The 17,552-nt window shown below is 39.2% G+C and overlaps 1 protein-coding gene and 1 long non-coding RNA gene across 3 annotated transcripts in view; one reads left to right on the forward strand and one right to left on the reverse strand.

Moving 5' to 3' along the window:
- Nucleotides 1-15,300, forward strand: part of LOC117087417 — a 31,133-nt gene extending 15,833 nt beyond the window's left edge. The window contains exon 3 of the long non-coding RNA XR_004438804.1: nucleotides 15,077-15,300. This is a non-coding gene — a long non-coding RNA (uncharacterized LOC117087417). The remainder of the gene's footprint in view (nucleotides 1-15,076) is intronic.
- The window catches only part of EYS (eyes shut homolog), a 2,089,174-nt gene that overhangs the window by 239,331 nt on the left and 1,832,291 nt on the right, over nucleotides 1-17,552 (reverse strand). The gene's annotated exons all lie outside the window — the stretch shown is intronic.

Here is a 17,552-nt window from a genome sequence, read left to right on the forward strand (position 1 = left end):
GAGAAGAAATACTCTTTATAGAACAAATGATTGTTCTAGTTAAAGGAAAAGATCTGTAATTTAGCTACTATTAGGAATTTACATATATAATTGGTTGTGAATCCCACCCCAACAGTTTCTGAGATTTGCTTGATATTTTTCAAAGCTCTTAGCTCTTGCCTTTTCTTACTATTATAATCAACTGTTTCCTGTATGCTAGCAAAGTCAGTGGTAAAGATGTTAAATGTTTACTGCAAGTAGGAATATTGTCATAATAGCATAATAAGCAATTAGGAAAAAACTGCCCCCTGACAGAAAGCAATCATTGGTTATGTTTTATGTGGAGTTCTTCTGTTTCATGATTGATTAAATGCTTCTTTTCTATTAAATTATTGTTGTGAAAGCAGAGCTGTTTCATACTGAAGGTTATGACATACGCTATTCATTATTTAGGCCAATATAGCAAGGTTTTTAGTAACAGGTTTTAGGAATAAAGTTCATTTGAAGGTGCTTTCATTGCTCACATTACATTTTGCTGAGATTTTACTAAGATGGAGTATTAAACACAATACTAATGACTCATGAGTAAAAATACAGTGAACTAAATCATGCAAAAATGCGTCAAGTATTTGAACAAAACATGCTAAACACATATGCACATCTCAAAGACTAAAAGAAAATGAAAAATATTTTGTTTGTATATTGTTTTAGAGCTTCTAGGCTTCTCCTTTCATTATTAATCATACTTGGCTTCACAGAACACTTGCAATCTGTCCTTTCTTTGTAGAAGCTGCCATTGTGTGAAGATGGATATGCCTTTTTTCTCCCTCTTCTCCCAAAAGATGAATTCTCAATCTCAATTGCTTCCTCATAGCATGTGCACTTATCTTTGCCTTTTGTGCACTAGAGGAGAACATGCTTCTCCATTTCTTTGTCTCTCAGAAATATGAGACAAGTGCCTTTTGCTCTATCATGTAGCTGCTCTTTACAATGTCAGCTGTACTGATGCCTGCCTCCAGTAGCAAGCTGGTGACAAACACCACGAGGATGTATCTCCCCAACAAGGTGCTGATCAGACAGCTTGAAAGAAAGCAATGCCCTGTTTCTCCATTTTAGGAACAAACATTTTTCTCTCTCTCCCTGATTTCCCTTCTCCTTCCTTTCTCTCTTTCTTTCTGTCTCCTTCTCCTGAACCAGTTTTATTTTGTTTTCTAAAAAATACTAATATTTGAATCAAGCTTTCAATCAAGAATATTCTATTAACTTAGTTCCAAACCAGGGACAAAAGTGCATAATGTTCAAGTAATTAGGGTTAGGTTCTTTACCGGCCTAAAGAGGCAATGGGCATTGTGTATCTGGGCATTTAAGTATTGTTCCATAATTATTTACATACCATATATATAATATGCAATACATATATGTGCCATATATACAGTGTGCTATAGGTATGTTCTCATATATATTATCTTCTACTTTGTGTGGTGTATTTATCTTCCCTGTGTTCTTATTATTTCTGTATTTTTAGAATTGTTCAATTACTATAGTGTACTACCTATAATATTTTGAGATTTTTTAATATGCAAAAATGAGCATTTAAAATTATACTTCTAGTGAAGATTCCATATAGCTCAAAGACTAACAGAAAATAAAATTGACACAGAAAATTAAAGACTCATCAATGGACACTTCAAAATCAGACACAGATAGACATAATTCTGTTAGAAGAAAAGATAATGGTAGCAAATGTCTATGCTTTACACATTTTGTTATTCCCCACTCCCTTTGGCGTAAATTTTAAACTCATTAGTCCATCCCCAGACGCCTTGCCCATCTCAACACTTACACTAGCCTACAAGTGTCCTGTGTTCTAGCCATACTAATCTCCTTGGAATTTCTTTAACTTTCTAAGTGATCTTCCTTCCACACTTTTGTACATGCGGTTCCTCTCTTTGCCTGGGTAGCTTTTTTATACATAAATATTCAATTCAATGTTCCTTTCTCTGGGAAGGTATTCTCAATTTCAGTTCTCAAGTCTGGGTTAGGTGCCTCCTAAAGCTCGTATCTTATACATATTTCTTTCATTGCCCTTTTTATTCATTCATTTTATTCATTCGTTCAATAAATATATATTGTGTGCATAACAGATGCCATTTGTATAACTACTGATATGCCTCTCATCCACTAGACTATGACCTCCTTGAGTTAAGAGACATACAGTTATTCTCATTGTTCAGGGAATTATGTTCTATAAAGTCAGCATAAATAATAAGTTAACAAATATAGAACTATTACTCCTAAAATAACAAGTTGGATTCCTAAGAACCTTTGGTTATAACATTGTCATCAACCAAAATGTCATTTGCATTATGTAGGTTCATTTGTCAACGTCCTTATAAAACAAACCAGTCTCATTAGCATTAAAAAACTGCTTTTCAGCCGGGCACCGTGGCTCACACCTGTAATCCCAGCACTTTGAGAGGCCAAGGCGGTTGTATCACAAGATTAGGAGTTCAAGACCAGTCTGACCAAGATGGTGAAACCCCATCTCTACTAAAAATACAAAAAATTAGCCGAGCATGGTGGCAGGTGCCTGTAATTCCAGTTACTCAGGAGGCCGAGGCAGAGAATTGCTTGAACCCAGGAGGTGGAGGTTGCAGTGAGCCAAGATTGCACCAGAATGAGACTCTATCTCAAAACAAACAAAAAACAAACAAACAAAACAAAAAAAAAAAACAAAAATCCTGCTTCTCAGGCCTCTGAGCCCAAGCCTACACATATACATCCAGATGGCCTAAAGTAACTGAAGAATCACAAAAGAAGTGAAAATGGCCGGTTCCTGCCTTAACTGATGACATTACCTTGTGAAATTCCTTCTCCTGGCTCAGAAGCTCCCCCACTGAGCACCTTGTGACCCCTGCCCCTGCCTGCCAGAGAGCAACCCCCTTTGACTGTAATTTTCCACTACCTACCCAAATCCTATAAAATGGTCCCACCCCATCTCCCTTCGCTGACTCTCTTTTCAGACTCAACCTGCCTGCACCCAGGTGATTAAAAAGCTTTATTGCTCACACAAAACCTATTTGGTGGTCTCTTCACATGGGCACGCATGACATTTGGTGCTGTGACTCGGATCAGGGAACCTCCCTTGGGAGATTAATCCCCTGTCCTCCTGCTCTTTGCTCTGTTAGAAAGATCCACCTGTGATCTCTGGTCCTCAGACCAACCAGCCCAAGGAACATCTCACTAATTTTAAGTTAAGTAAGCGGCCTCTTTTTACTCTTTTCTCCAACCTCTCTATCCCTCAACCTCTTTCTCCTTTCAATCTTGGCACCACCCTTCAGTCTCTCCCTTCTCTTAATTTCAGTTCCTTTCCTTTTCTGGTAGAGACAGAGGAGAAGCGTTTTATCTGTGAACCCAAAACTCCGGCACTGGTCACGGACTCGGGAAGACAGTCTTCCTTTGGTGTTTAATCATTGCGGGGATACCTGCTTGATTATTCACCCACGTTTCAGAGGTGTCTAATCACCATGGGGATGGCTGCCTTGATCCTTCACCCTTAGTGGCAAGCACCACTTTCCTGGGGGGCAAGCATCCCCCACCCCTTCTCTCCATGTCTCTACCCTCTCTTTTCTCTGGGCTTGCTGCCTTCACTATAGGCAACTTTTCACCCTCCATTCCTTCTTCTTCTCACTTAGCCTGTGTTCTCAAGAAATTAAAACCTTTTCAACCCACACCTGACCTAAAACCTAAATGCTTTATTTTCTTCTGCAATGCCGCTTGACCCCAATACAAATGCGACAATTGTTCCAAATAGCAAAAAAATGGCACTTTAAATTTCTCCATTCTACAAGATCTAGATAATCCTTGTCATAAATTGGACAAATGGTCTAAGATGCCTGACATTCAGGCTTTCTTTTACACATCAGTCATTCCCTAGTCTCTGTTCCCAATGCAACTCGTCCCAAATCCTCCTTCTTTCCCTCCCACCTGTCCCCTCAGTGCCAACCCCAAGCGTCACTGAGTCTTTTCAATCTTCCTTGTCTACCAACCCATCTGACCTCTCCCCTCATTTCCAGACTGCTCCTCCTCAGGTCACTTCTCACCAGGCTGAATCAGGCTGCAATTCTTCCTCAGCTTCTGCTCCTCCACCATATAATCCTTTTATCACCTCCCCGCTCACACCCAGTCCAGCTTACAGTTTTGTTCCATGACTAGCCCTCCCCCACCTGCCCAACAATTTCCTCTTAAAGAGGTGGCTGGAGCTAAAGGCATAGTCAAGGTTAATGCTCCTTTTTCTTTACCCAGTCTCTCCTAAATCAGTCAGCGTTTAGACTCCTTTTCATGAAATATAAAAACCCAGCCCAGTTCATGGCTTGTTTGGCAGCAACCCTGAGACACTATACAGCCCTAGACCCTGAAAGGTCAGAAGGCCGTCTTATTCTCAATATGCATTTTATTACCCAGTCCACTCCTAACATTAAATAAAGCTCCAAAATTTAGATGCCAGCCCTCAAACCCCACAACAAGACTTAATTAACCTCGCCTTCAAGGTGTACAATAATAGAGAAGAGTTGCAATTACTTGCCTCTGCTGTGAGACAAAACCCTGCCGCACCTCCAGTGCACAAGAACTTCAAAATTCCTAAACCACAACAGTCAAGCATTCCTACAGGATCTCCTCCATCAGGATGTTGCTTCAAGTGCCAGAAATCTGGACACTGGGCCAAGGAATGCCCACAGCCTGGGATTCCTCCTAAGCCATGTCCTATCTGTGTGGGAACCCACTAGAAATCGGACTGTCCAGCTCGCCCAGCAGCCACTCCCAGAGCCCCTGGAACTCTGGCTCAAGGCTCTCTGACTGACTCCCAGATCTTCTTGGCTTAGCGACTGAAGACTGACGCTGCCCAATTGCCTTGGAAGTCTCCTGGACCATCACAGATGCTTTAGGTAACTCTTACAGTGGAGGGTAAGTCCATCCCCTTCTTAATCAATATGGGGGCTACCCACTCCACATTACCTTCTTTTCAAAGGCCTGTTTCCCTTGCCTCCATAACTGTTGTGGGTATTGACAGCCAGGCTTCCAAACCTCTTAAAACTCCCCAACTCTGATGCCAGCTTGGACAACGTTCTTTTATACACTCCTTTTTAGATATCCCCACCTGCTCAGCTCCCTTATTAGGTTGAGACATTTTAACTAAATTATCTGTTTCCCTGACTATTCCTAGGCTACAGCCACACCTCATTGCCACCATTTTCCCTAGTTCAAAGCCTCCTTTGCATCATCCTCTTGTATCTCCCCACCTTAATCCACAGGTATGGGACACCTCTACTCCCTCCTTGGTGACCGATCACATACCCCTTACCATCCCATTAAAACCTACTCACCCTTACCCTACTCAATGCCAATATCCCATCCCACAGCACACTTTAGAAGGACTAAAGCCCATTATCACTCACCTGTTACAGCATGGCCTTTTAAAGCCTATAAATTCTCCTTACAATTTTCCCATTTTACCTGTCCAAAAACCAGACAAGTCTTACAGGTTAGTTCAGGATCTGCACCTTATCAACCAAATTGTTTTGCCTATCCACCCTGTGGTGCCAAAACCATACATTATTTCATCCATAATACCTTCCTCTACAACTCACTATTCTGTTCTTGACCTTAAAGATGCTTTTTTCACTGTTCCCCTGCACCCTTTGTCCCAGCCTGTCTTTGCTTTTACCTGGACTGACCCTGACACCCATCAGTCCCAGAAGTTTACCTGGGCTGTACTGCCTCAAGGCTTCAGGGACAGTCCTCATTACTTCAGTAAAGCCCTTTCTCTTTATTTACTTTCTTTCCATCCATCTGCTTCTCACCTTATTAAATATTTTGACAACTTCCACTTTATAGCCCCTCCTATAAATCCTTCCAACAGGACACCCTCCTGCTCCTCCAACATCTATTCTCAAAAGGATATCACGTATCCCCCTCCAAAGCCCAAATTTATTCCTCACCTGTTACCTATCTTGGTGTAATTCTTCATGAAAACGCATGTGCTCTCCCTGCTAATCGTGACCAGCTAATCTCCAAAACCCTAACCCCTTCTACAAAACAACAATTCCTTTCCTTCTTTGGCATGGTTGGATACTTCTGCCTTTAAATACCTAGTTTTACTATCCTGGCTAAACCATTATGTAAACTCACAAAAGAAAACCTAGCCAACCTCATAAGTCCTAAATCCTTTCCCCATACCCCTTTCCATTCCTTAAAAATCAACCCTAAAAGCTGCTCCCACATTAGCTCTCCCTAACTCATCCCAACCCTTTTCATTACACACAACCAAAGTACAGGGCTGTGCAGTCAGAATTCTTACACAAGAGCCGGGACCGCACCCTGTAGCCTTTCTGTCCAAACAACTTGACTTTACTGTTTTAGCCTAGTCCTCCTGTCTGCATGTGGTGCCTGCTGCTGCTCTAATACTTTTAGAGGCCCTCAAAATCACAAACTATGCTCAAACCCGTCTCTACAGTTCTCATAACTTCAAAAATCTGTTTTCTTCCTCACACCTGATGCATACACTTTCTGCTCCCCAGCTCCTTCAGCTATGCTCACTCTTTGTTGAGTCTCCCACAATTACCATTGTTTCTGGTCCAGACTTCAATCCGGCCTCCCACATTATTCTGGATACCACACCTGACCCCCATGACTGTATCTCTCTGATCCACCTGACATTCACTCCATTTCCCCATATTTCTTTCTTTCCTCTTCCTCACCTTGGTCACATTTGGTTTATCGATGGCAATTCCACCAGGCCTAATTTCCACTCACCAGCAAAGGCAGGCTGTGCTATAGTATCTTCCACATCTATCATTGAGCCTACTGCTCTACCCCCTCCACTACCTTTCAGCAAACCCAACTCATTGCCTTAACTCAGGCCCTCAGTCTTGCAAAGGGACTATGCATCAATATTTATACTGACTCAAAATATGCCTTCCATATCCTGCACCATCATGCTGTTATATAGGCTGAAAAAGGTTTCCTCCCTACAAAAAGGTCCCTTATCATTAAGGCCTCTTTAATAAAAACTCTTCTCAAGTCCACTTTACTGCCAAAGGAAGCTGGAGTCTTTCACTGCAAGGGCCATCAAAAGGCATCAGATTCCATCATTCAGGGTAATGCTCATGCTGATAAGGTAGCTAAAAAAGCATCTAGCATTCCAACTTCTATCCCTCACAGCAGTTTTTCTCCTTCTCATTGGTCACTCCCACCTACTCCCACACTGAAACTTCCACCTATCTGTCTCTTTCCACACAAGGTAAATGGTTCTTAGACCAAGGAAAATATCTCCTTCCAGCCTTACAGGCCCATTCTATTCTGTCGTCATTTCATAACCTCTTCCATGTAGGTTACAAACCTCTAGCCCAACTCTTAGAACCTCTCATTTCCTTTCCATTGTGGAAATCTGTCCTCAAGAAAATCACTTCTCAGTGTTCCGTCTGCTATTCTACTGCTCCCCTGGGATTGTTCAGGCCCCTTCCCTTCCATACACATCAAGCTCGGGGATTTGCCCCTGTGAAGGACTGGCAAATTGACTTTACTCACATGTCCTGAGTCAGAAAACTAAAATACCTCTTGGTCTGGGTAGATATTTTCACTGGATGGGTAGAGGCCTTTCCCACGGGGTCTGAGAAGGCTGCTGTAGTCATTTCTTCCCTTCTGTCAAACATAATTCCTCAGTTTGGCCTTCCCACTTCTATACAGTCCAATAACAGACCGACCTTCATCCCTACTATCTTCTCTCTAGTCATACTCTTATTCACCGTTCTCAACTACTCATAAATGCCCTGCCCTTGTTTGTACTGCTGGCTTACACTTTCCCACCAAACCATCATAACTCACATCTCCTGGTTTTACCTCAAACTACCACCCTTAAGTCTCTCTTAAGGTGGATAAAAGATCTTCAGGGGCAATGTACACTCCAATACTTTCACCCTGTTGAAGTCCTATTCTTTACTTTTATATTCACTCTTATTCTCATTTCCATTCTTATGCCACCCTTTACCTCTCCCCAGCTATCTTCACCACACTATCAATCTCACTCACTCTCTCCTAGCTGTTTCTAATTCTTCTTTAACAAACAATTGCTGGCTTTCCATTTCTCTTTCCTCCAAAATCACTGAGGCCTCGACTTACTCACTGCTAAAAAAAGAGGACTCTGTATATTTTTAAATGACGAGTGTTGTTTTTACCTAAATCAATTTGGCCTGGTATATGACAACATAAAAAAACTCAAGGATAGAGCCCAAAAAACTCACCAACCAAGCAAGTAATTATGCTGAACCCCCTTGGGCACTCTCTAATTGGATGTCCTGGGTCCTCCCAATTGTTAGTCCTTTAATACCTGTTTTTCTCCTTCCTTTATTCTCACCTCGTGTCTTCCATTTGGTTTCTCAAGTCATACAAAACTGTATCCAGGCCATCATCAATATTTCTATATGACAAATGTTTCTTCTAACAACCCCACAATATTACCCCTTACCACAAAATCTTCCTTCAGCTTAATCTCTCCCACTCTAGGTTCCCACGATGACCTAATCTCACTCGAAGCAGCCTTGAGAAACATTGCTCATGATCTCTCCATACCTCCCCCCGAATTTTCACTGCTCAGACACTTCAACACTATTTTATTTTTCTTATTAATATAAGAAGACAGGAATGTCAGGCCTCTGAGCCCAAGCTTGTACATGTACATCCAGATGGCCTGAAGCAACTAAAGAATCACAAAAGAAGTGAAAATGGCCCGTTCCTGCCTTAACTGATGACATTCCCTTGTGAAATTCCTTCTCCTGGCTCAGATGCTCCCCACTGAGCACCTTGTGACCCCTGCCCCTGCCTGCCAGGGAACAACCCCCTTTGACTGTAATTTTCCACTACCTACTCAAATCCTGTAAAACGGCCCCACCCCTATCTCCCTTCATGACTCTCTTTTTGGACTCAGCCCACCTGCACCCAGGTGATTAAAAAGCTTTATTGCTCACACAAAGCCTGTTTGGTGGTCTCTTCACGTGAAAGTGCGTGACACTGCTTTTCTACATAAACGTTTTCTCATAGAACATCTGGTGGATATTTAAAAAATTATTTTCTATATGTATTTTGTTTTTAATTGACAAATAAAACTTGCATGTCTTTATAAGACACAAGTACAATGTGATGTTTTGATATAGATATGAAATTGTTTAATCAAGCTAATTACCATGTTCATCTTCCATAGCCTCCTTATTTGCAAAACTTGCCTTGTCTGCAAGTTTAACAAGTATTTCCCACACATACTGCCTTTTGAAATGTGCAAGTTAGCCAGCACTTGCCAAAACAGTTTAACATTTTCCTGCCCCTGGATAGTGTGACTAAATTTTTTTTTGGCTTTTAACCTTACAACAGTGGTCTCCAATACACCTTTTAAATATTGGTTATCTCATGAAACTACAAATTTAACTACTTTTCTACTTTTTCTATAGCTTCATCACACATTACAGATGTGACTTTAGCATTTTCTGGAGTGTCCTTTTGCACAGATTGATACATTTGCTCTTCCTTTTTCTGGATGTACTATATTGATGATCAATTAACACTGAACTCATAGTCAATAGCATTATAACTCATGCCTGAATGAAGCTTATGTAACACAATATTTTTTTGAAAGACACATTACTGTCTTCTTAGGAACACTCAATAGCACTTCCGCACTACATTTATGGGCTATTTTAAACAGTGAAATTACCAACAAAAAGCAGAAAATGTAAAAAAACATGTGGCTTCACTGAACAGACCTCAAAAAGGACACTTGTTTATGTGCAAGAGCGGGAACAACAAGGCAGAGTGTAACCTTGTTTGACCTCAACTCAGAGCTTGCTTCTCAAGTTACTCAAATTTTTTGCTCTGTGCATATCTGTGAATGACCTCAAATGATTGCAAAAATGCTACCAGTATTGATTTTGGGGTTACAAATAAATTTTAGTAGGTGAATTTTCAAATATGGAATTCACAAATGTAGAGTAATTGTATTCTTCTTCTATTAAATAATAAAAGCTCAATAACCATTTGTTGACAGAATGAAGCTTGCATGCTATGCTGAAAGCTATTTCACATATTCAGTGAAGTAAATTCTTTATTCAAACTATAAATTTGAAAAGTCATTTATGCTACAATGCCTGAAAGTTAAAGAACAATCTTGTTTGGATACCATGTGTATTAGATTCTTACTTACAATATTCTTAAGTACTTTCTCCAAGGCATAATCTACCAATTATAATTCTATATGATATTAAATATTTTTTATGTTTGTAAAAATATAAGGTATATCTATACGTGGTGCTTATCTCTGGAAAAAAAGCAACTAGCAACTCCAGATTATTGCTCTCTCTGATGCCAAAATTCCTGAACTATCAACAAAATAAATGTATGAAAGCTAGAGTTTTTCAGTGTCAACTCTAGCTCTGAAACATTCCATCAAAAAATTCTGTTTTTAGTAAAGAAACAAGGTCAGTTGAAGGCCATCATATTGACAACGTACATTTTCTGTAAATCTGATTATGACAGACAAACAATTTAGTGCAACTTACTGAGAGGCATAACTTTGGGTTGATTTTTAATTAGCTAAGACTTTGAATTGACCCATATTTACTCTCTAGTTTGTTCCTCCTTAATTCAAGAACAAGAATTTTCAAGATGTTTATAGATAGATGTTTACATAATCTATGACCATGGTTAATAGTCAAGCTAATGTGCTAATGTGGGGAGTCAAATCTATGGTCACAATCAACTAATATAATTCATTTTGAGTCAACAATTATTTGTTGAGAGTGTTCCAGACCTGTGTTAGGTGTTGGAAATAAATTATGAATGGAACAGCTATGGTTCCATACCAATAAAACTATCAGTCTATCTGAACAGATATACACTCTACAAGTGGAAAAAGAGAAAAAGTAATATACAGATTATGAAGTAAACTACAGAGGAAGAAAAGTCTGGCAATGGATGAGAATAATGGCCATAGCAGAGGAGGAAAGATGCATATGTTACATGAGGTTTTCTATGGTTTGAATGTTTGTGGCCCCCATAATGTTCATGTTGAAACTTAATCCTGTCTTCATAACATAAAAGTGCAAGGTGAAGCAGCAAGTGCTGATGGACAACCTACAGCAAATTATTCAGAAGATCTAGCTAAGATCATTGATGGAAGTGGCTCCACTAAATAACAAATTGTCAATGTAGTGAAAGCAGCCTTATATTGGAAGAAGATGCCCTCTTGAATTTTCATAGGTAGGGAAGAGAAGTCAATGCCTGTTTTCAAAACTTCAAAGGACAGGCTGACCCTCTTGTTAGAAACTGATGCAGCTGATGACTTTAAGTCGAAGTCAGTGCTCACTTACTATTCCAAAAATTACTCTGTCTGTGCTCTATAAATGGAGCAAGAAAGCCTGGATTACCGAATCTCTACAGCATGGTTTACTGAATAAGTTCAGCCCACTATTGAGACCTATTGCTCAGAAAAAACATTCCCTTTGAAGTATTACTGCTCATTGACAATGCATCTGGACACTCAAGAGTTCTGATAGATATATACAAGGAGTCTAATTTTTTTTCATGGTTGCTGATACATCTTCCATTCTGAAGCCTATGGGTCAAGGTGTATTTTGACTTTCAAGTCTTATTATGTAAGAAATACTTTTTGTAGAAACAATCATCGTGGTGAACAGGCATCGTACAGAATGGGAGAAAATTTTTGCAATCTGCTTATCTGACAAACGTCTAATATCCAGGATCTACAAGGAACTTAAACAAATTTACAAGAATAAAACAACCACATGAAAAAGTGGACAAAGGATATGAATAGACAATTCTCAAAAGAAGACATCTATGCAGCCAACAAACATATGAAAAAACTTCAATATCACTGATCATTAGGGAAATGCAAATCAAAACCATAATGAGATACCATCTCATGCCAGTCAGAATGGTGATTATTAAAAAGTCAAGAAACAATAGATGCTGGTGAGGCTGTGGAAAAATAGGAATGCTTTTACACTTCTGGTGGGAATGTAAATTAGTTCAACCATTGGGGAAGACAGTGTGGCAATTATTCAAGCATTTAGAACCAGAATTACCATTTGACCCAGCAATCCCATTACTGGGTATATATCCAAAGGAATATAAATTATTCTACTATAAGGACACATCCACATGTATGTTTATTACAGCACTATTTACAATAGCAAAGACATGGAACCAACGCAAATGTCCATCAATAATATACTGGATAAAGGAAATGTGGTACATATACACCATGGAATACTATGCAGCCATTGAAAGGAATGTGATCATGTCCTTTGCAGGGACATGGATGAAGCTGGAAACCATCATCCTCAGCAAAGTAACACAGGAACAGAAAACCAACACCGCATGTTCTCACTCATAACTGGGAGTTGAACAATGACAACACATGGACATAGAGGAACAACACACACCAGGACCTGTTGGGGGGTGGTGGGGGTAAGGGAAGGGAAAGCATTAGGACAAATAGCTAATGCATGTGGGGCTTAAAACCTAGATGACGAGTTGATAGGTGCAGAAAACCACCATGGCACATGTATACCTGTGTAACAAACCTGCATGTTCTCCACATGTATCCTGGAACCTAAAGTAAAATTAAAAAAAAATAATAATAATACATTTTGTAAGGCCATAGATAGTGATTCCTTTGATGGATCTAGGAAAAGTTAATTAAAAACTGGAAAAGATTCACCATTCTAGATGCCATTAAGAACATCCATGATTCATGGGAAAAGGTCAAAATATCAACATTAAGAGGAGTTTGGAAGAAGTTGATTACAGTCCTTGTGGATGACTTGGAGGGTTCGGGACTTCAGTGAAAGACATAATTGCAGATGTGGCAGAAAAACCAAGAGAACTAGAATTAGAAGTGGAGCCTGAAGAAATGAGTGAATTGCTATTATCTCATGATTAAACTTGAATTTGAGGAGTTGCTTCTTATAAATGAGTAAAAAAATTGGTTTCTTGAGATGGAATCTACTAGTGAAGATGCTCTGAATATCACTGAAATGATGGCAAAGGATTTAGAGTATACACAAACTTGGCTGATAAAGCAGTGGCAGGATTTGAAACAAGTTCTGCTATGGGTTAAATGCTATTAAACAGCCTTGGATATTACAGAGAAATCTTTCATGACAAGAAGAGTCAATCAGTGTGACAAACTTTATTATTATCTTAGTGCCACAGCCACTCTAACCTTCAGTGACCACCACTCTCATTAGTCAACAGTGATCAATATCAAGGACGGACTCTCTACGAGCAAAAGATTAGGACTTGCTGAAGTCTTAAATGATCATTAGCATTTTTTAGTAATAAAGTATTTTTAAGGTATGTGCATTTTTTTTTTCTTTTTTTGGTGTGTGTCTTTTTTTTTTTTAATTATACTTTAAGTTCTCGGGTACATGTGCACAACGTGTAGGTTTGTTACATATGTATACATGTGCCATGTTGGTGTGCTGCACCCATTAACTTGTCATTTACACTAGGTATATCTCCTAATGATATCTCTCCCCCTCCCACCCCATGACATGCCCTGGTGTGTGACGTTCCCCTTCCTGTGTCCCAGTGTTCTCATTGTTCAATTCCCACCTATGAGTGAGAACATGCGATGTTTGGTTTTCTGTCCTTGCGATGTTGGCTGAGAATGGTGGTTTCCAGCTTCATGCATGTCCCTACAAAAGACACGAACTCATTCTTTTTTATGGCTGCATAGTATTCCAAGGTGTATATGTGCCACATTTTCTTAATCCAGTCTATCATTGATGGACATTTGGGTTGGTTCCAAGTCTTTCCTATTGTGAATAGTGCCGCAGCAAACATATGTGTGCATGTGCCTTTATGGCAGCATGATTTATAATCCTTTGGGTATATACCCAGTAATGGGATGGCTGGATCAAATGGTATTTCTAGTTCTAGATCCTTGAGGAATCCCCACACTGTCTTCCACAATGGTTGAACTAGTTTACAGTCCCACCAACAGTGTAACAGTGTTCCTATTTCTCCACATCCTCTCCAGCACCTGTTGTTTCCTGACTTTTTAATGATTGCCATTCTAACTGGTGTGAGATGGTATCTTATTATGGTTTTAATTTGCATTTCTCTGATGGCGAGTAATGATGAGCATTTTTTCATGTGTCTGTTGGCTGCATAAATGTCTTCTTTTGAGAAATGTCTGTGCATTTTGTTTTAGACATAATGTTCTTGCACACTTAATATACTATAGTTGAGTGTAAACATAATTTTATTGCACTGAGAAACCAAAAATTCCATCTTCTCACTTTATTGTGATGCTGGATTTATTGTAGTGGTCTGAAACCAAATCCATAATGTTTCTAAGGTATGTCTGTAAATAACCTGGTCCAAATTCAACCACCTACCTACCTGTATGTGAATCTATTCTTAGTCATTACCTTTTACTGCATCTTAGATTATCTCTTAGTCTGCTCCTGCTGCTATAGTGAAATAGCACAGATTGGGTAATTTATAAACAAAATAAATTCATGGGTCACAGTTCTAGAAGCTGCAAAGTCGAAGATCAAGGTGCCAGCAGATTATCTGGTTGGGGCTTGCTTCAAAGATGGTGGAAGGTGTCAGGCTTCTGAGCCCAAGCTAAGCCATCATATCCCCTGTGACCTGCAGGTATACCTCTAGCTAGCCTGAAGCAAGTGAAGAATCACAAAAGAAGTGAAAATGGCCAGTTCCTGCCTTAACTGATGACATTCCATCTTTGTGATTTGTTCTTGCCCCAACTTGACTGAGGGATTAACTTCGTGAAATTCCTTCTCCTGGCTCAGAAGCTCCCCCACTGAGCACTGTGTGACCCCCGCCCCTGCCCGCAAGAGAACAACCCCCGTTGACTGTAATTTTCCACTACCCACCCAAATCCTATAAAATAGCCCACCCCTATCTCCCTTCTCTCACTCTTCGGACTCAGCCTGCCTGCGCCCAGATGATTAAAAAGTTTTATTGCTCACACAAAGCCTGTTTGTTGTTCTCTTCACAGGGAGGCATGTGACAGAAAGGACAGACCTCTCAAGTCTCTTTTACAAGGGAAGAGCACTAATCCCATCCATGAGAGTGGAGCCCTTATAACCTAATCACCCCCTAAAGGTCCTACTTCTAAGTATTATCACATTGGGTATTACATTCCAACATATACGTTCTGATGGGATACCAACACTCAGACCATAACCAATCTTCAGTGTTTCTTCGAGAATCTTCCTGTATATTCTGTTAATTTTTTTCCCAAATTTACATTATAAATTTAGAAAAATGTAAGAAATGCTAATTTGAAAAAGCAATAAAACCCAATCATGTAACAAAGTCATATGAACTCTTTATAAAAGAAAATAAAAATATAGACTTAAAAAAGTGCACAAATACTGTATACAGGGAGAAAAGAAATATCCATTTAATTGCACACTGAGAAATGTAAGAAGTAGATCTGAGATGCTTCAGACATGTGCCAAGAAAAGTTGCTGGTATGTGGTTTCAAGAAATAATAACACAAAGATGGCATTGCTTTCTGCTCCTGGTGCGGCTTGCTCTCGGGACCAAGAGGTGGCATTCCTAGGTCTGGGCGAGGGGACAGCTTATTGCAAATGTTGACTGGCACCAAGCTTGTCACAGACTATGGGTTTTCTTTTTTTTCCCCCTCCTTAAAACTTAGACTGTAGTAATTGACAACTCACTGCCATTAGGAAGAAATTTTATGAGAAGAAAATGACTTGAATATAGCATTGGAGAATATTTTTTCAGTAGTTTTAATTTCATTTAAATTTCAAACTACAAGCACAGTCTAATTACTGATGGTAGGGAAGTATTCATTTCTCACGTTGAACACCTATAAGATCTATGTTCTTTGACCTGTGGGTCTTTAGTGTGAACTCTAGGTTCATTTTTCTTGCTAGTAGCAGGCATTTTCAAAGACTTATCTTCCATCTGTAGGTGGCAGTAAGTTATTAATGTTTTTGTTACTCTGCCCAGTGGAAGGAAGATTAAATCTGGTTTAAGAGAAACAGAATATAAAGAGAATATTGTTCTACCTTTGGGCCAGTATAAAGAACAATAACAGTTTTTTTTTTTTCCCCCCCCCACTGGAAGTTTGATTCCTTCCCCCATTTTAATTTGAAGTAAAATCGAAATACTTATGTATTCTCAGTAGACTCTCCACTAGCTGGGATGAACTTATGTTCACATCAGACTAAACAAACCTAGAACAACAAGGAAGAGTACTGTATAAGTCAGTAGCTGAAGAAATCCACTGTTTCTTGTGCTGCGTATCTAAGCAAGATTAATTCAGATCTTAAAGCCTACTGCTATATTTATATTAAGCAATGGCATTTTGCTTTCAAGTATATGCATACAAGACATCAAATAATTATTCTTCCAATTCCACAACAAAAAAGATTTCTTCCAAGATCACTTGCTGATTTCCCTCCTGTGTTTAAAAGAAACAAAAAACAACCACAAACACAACAGGAAGAGGAATTGTTGATTTGTAATTCTTTTCTGCCTTGTCTTTTGCCTTGTGGTAGTTCATATGCAAAACATGCTTGCTTACAGATGGAATCCGCTAGTCCTTGCCATTAAGGGAAACACAGCAGGACCCGGAGAGGGTTTGCTGAAGCTGAAAACTGACTTTATAATTTAGCTCTGAGTCTTGAAGCAGCGTAAGTCACAGTATAAATCAGAACACTGGATCCAAAAATGTAAAGCAAATAGAGCGAAGCATGAATTTCTCCCCTCATACTTCTCCTCTTGTTAGTACAATTAAAACAACAACCAGTTCCTTTATTGTTTATGATTTAACATTTAGAAAAGTAAAGTGACAATTTCAGGCTACAGTAGACAGAGCCATAGAAAAAGAAAAACATAGCCAGTAAGATGAGGCAGTTACTGTCATATTATGCCAACAGATACTGCCAGGTTTCTAAAATAAAAACAATCTTCACTATGGTGAAGACTTGGCACATTTGCTTAGTTTAGCTTCATGGACTCTTCCTATTGCAGTAAACCAGCTTATACTTATATCGTTCTTTGATTTCTCTAAAAAAATTTAACACAGGCTACAGAGATTAAATTGGCTATTTAAAAAAATAACTTTGGGATACATGCTTAACATTTCTACCTTTCCTGTGCTTACAGAATGCTTTTGGCTCAAAAGGGCCTTTCTATTTATGTATTTACTCTTTATAGGGTAGAATTCTTAACTCTGTGTAAGATCGATAATTCTTACTTTGTGGAAGATACTATCAATAAGCTTTGTTCCTCCACAAGAGCCATGAAGGCAGGTATTCTGTTTTTTTTCTAATCTTTGTGCAGCTTGCAGAAGAATAGGTCATATGATGTTAATGTATACCAACCTAAGATTTTCTGCCCCTGCTTTCTCAACCTAATTATGCACCGTTGTAATTTTTATTTTTAGTGGTTTGTTTTCAATTTTAACAGAGGATTTCACAAGTGCAAAGTGCATTTCA

The sequence above is a fragment of the Trachypithecus francoisi genome, unplaced genomic scaffold (assembly GCF_009764315.1).
Source record: "Trachypithecus francoisi isolate TF-2019V2 unplaced genomic scaffold, Tfra_2.0 Lachesis_group10, whole genome shotgun sequence".
NCBI lineage: Eukaryota > Metazoa > Chordata > Mammalia > Primates > Cercopithecidae > Trachypithecus > Trachypithecus francoisi.